Source organism: Crassostrea angulata, unplaced genomic scaffold, assembly GCF_025612915.1.
Source record: "Crassostrea angulata isolate pt1a10 unplaced genomic scaffold, ASM2561291v2 HiC_scaffold_19, whole genome shotgun sequence".
NCBI classification, from domain to species: domain Eukaryota; kingdom Metazoa; phylum Mollusca; class Bivalvia; order Ostreida; family Ostreidae; genus Magallana; species Magallana angulata.
The window spans coordinates 52,160-54,246 of NW_026441574.1; the positions used below are offsets into that span (position 1 = coordinate 52,160).

General features: G+C 36.2%; 1 long non-coding RNA gene across 1 annotated transcript; it reads left to right on the forward strand.

The window, feature by feature from the left end:
• The first annotated feature begins 414 nt into the window (after positions 1-414).
• LOC128168614 (uncharacterized) lies at positions 415-1,579 on the forward strand. The gene is made up of 3 exons (XR_008241422.1): positions 415-660; positions 761-893; positions 1,508-1,579. It is a non-coding gene; the product is annotated as an uncharacterized LOC128168614 (long non-coding RNA).
• Positions 1,580-2,087: the final 508 nt, after the last annotated feature.

Below are 2,087 nucleotides of genomic sequence, written 5' to 3' on the forward strand. Positions count from 1 at the left end.
GATTTTGCCTACTTTATTGCAGGTCTGATGAATGTTGGTGGCTGATGCTGGTTCGATGTTTGCGCAAAGAAGCATACCACGCATGCCCTCTGTTGTAAGGTTGGTACCCAAGTGGCCGACAGCCATGGCAACATTAAACTGCGCGGCTCTCCGTCCCCTTCCTGATCGACTGACTTCCTCGTACAGCTTTTCACGGTGACTGGTGTAATGGCACTTCTTACATCGAATGGAAAGGATCCATGCCAGGCCTCTCTTTTCCTCCCCATGCTGGTTCCAGTCCAGTGAACTGTCACAGTCTGGGAATTTTTGTGAGTGCTCTTTAAATGCATGGTTCCACAGTTTTTTCTTGATGGAGCACTTTGAAAAGTCTGGAATTGGGGTTCGGTGACTCTGCATCCATGTAGGAGTCTACCAGCTGCCCTTCACTTGGCCCGGGTCGCAAAATCTTCATTTGACTGCCTCTACGCTCATCATCGCTTATTGTGAATATTCCATCCTTCTGCTGCTGTACGACGTCCTGAAACTCTTCTTTACTCAGCCTTCTTATAGGACATAGACACTGTACTGTGCTGGTGGTCCCTGTCCTTTTCTGGCCCTTGTTGTGAGGAATGTTTTCTTTTTTGTACTGATGTTGATGCAGCCACTTTGGTCCTTTCTTTGGTATGATTTATATTGAACTATACACTTGTAGACTTTTTCTTATAAAATGATGTTGTGTGTGGTGCAAATTTTTAAGTATTGTAAACTTTCATCATTTTAGAGCCGCAATGTCGTCTAAGAGGAACCCCATCTTTAATGACTGATTGAAAAGCCTCATCACCCCCCATTGCTTAAGAACCTCTTATCTTTATCACTAGCCATTAATCAGTGACCACCGTTATGAAAGCTCCAAGGTACATTATTTAAGACTCTTCTGGCACCATTTTTTTTATTCTCTGTCTTAATTTGTCTTAGAATTAAAATTAACAACTTTTTGCTAATTAATTCCAATATTTAAGTCATTTTCCTTTTTTTTAGCTAATTAATGTCTATTAATTAGAGATGAATTTTTTTAAAGCACATTCACATAAACTCTAACATTTCAGGTTTCATTTCATTCCAAGCTCTTTTCTCAATATCTCACTAATTAAATTTTATTGAGTTTTGAAAAGATGAACTGTAGATGAATTTTAACAGAAATTTACTCCAGAATTCAGCAATCTGTTAAGAAGAGTTATCTCCTATTTTTAATCCCTTAGGGTCAAAAGTAGATTTTCATACACTAGCATATAGGAGATAGATACCTACTAGACATTTTCTGCAAATTTCATTTAATTTCATAAACTTTAAGTTGTCTTAAAGGTCTTACGCAAGAAAATAGTTCCATATATATGGAGACAATTTCTTTTCTTTCTTCTTTTTTTGGCACCTTATTTAGGGCCTATACACTGTAGTATTGATTTTGGACTCGGTGGCGATGAGATTTATTGGAATTGTCACACTAATTTCAATGGAATTATTTTTTCAGATGCGCATGATGCAACTTCCTGGATGGTGCTGAGCCTGTTTGTCAACATGTGGAACCCACGTGTACTTAAGGGTAGGTATGTTTACTAACAATTATCTCTCTTAGAAACCGCATAAGGCGTTATTTTTCTGATCTAAAATTTTTCTTGAAGCATTTAACTAAAATTTCTCGTTCATGAATTATATGCTGAGAGTGTAGTTAATTAATTTACTGAATTAAAGCTATATAGTAACATATAGTGAAATTAGTTCCTCGTGTGAGACATTAATGATCTTCACGTTTAACCTGATAATGGCAGAATTTGAGGAAGAACACGTACAAATCAAGATATACTTGACAGATGTTGGGTTGTAAAATCATCGCTGCATCATTTATAGAATGTATAAAAATGACCAGCTAAATTTTTTAACAAAAATTATGTACTTAAATGATCTATAGATCCTCTGTTTTGTTAATATTGTTTTCATTACTGAACACCCTAGCCGATCGCTGTGAACATTTCAACCAGAGATCAAATCACATGGAAAATAATTGGTTCAATTGAAATATAACTCTGTTTTAAGTAAATATAAAAGCTAAA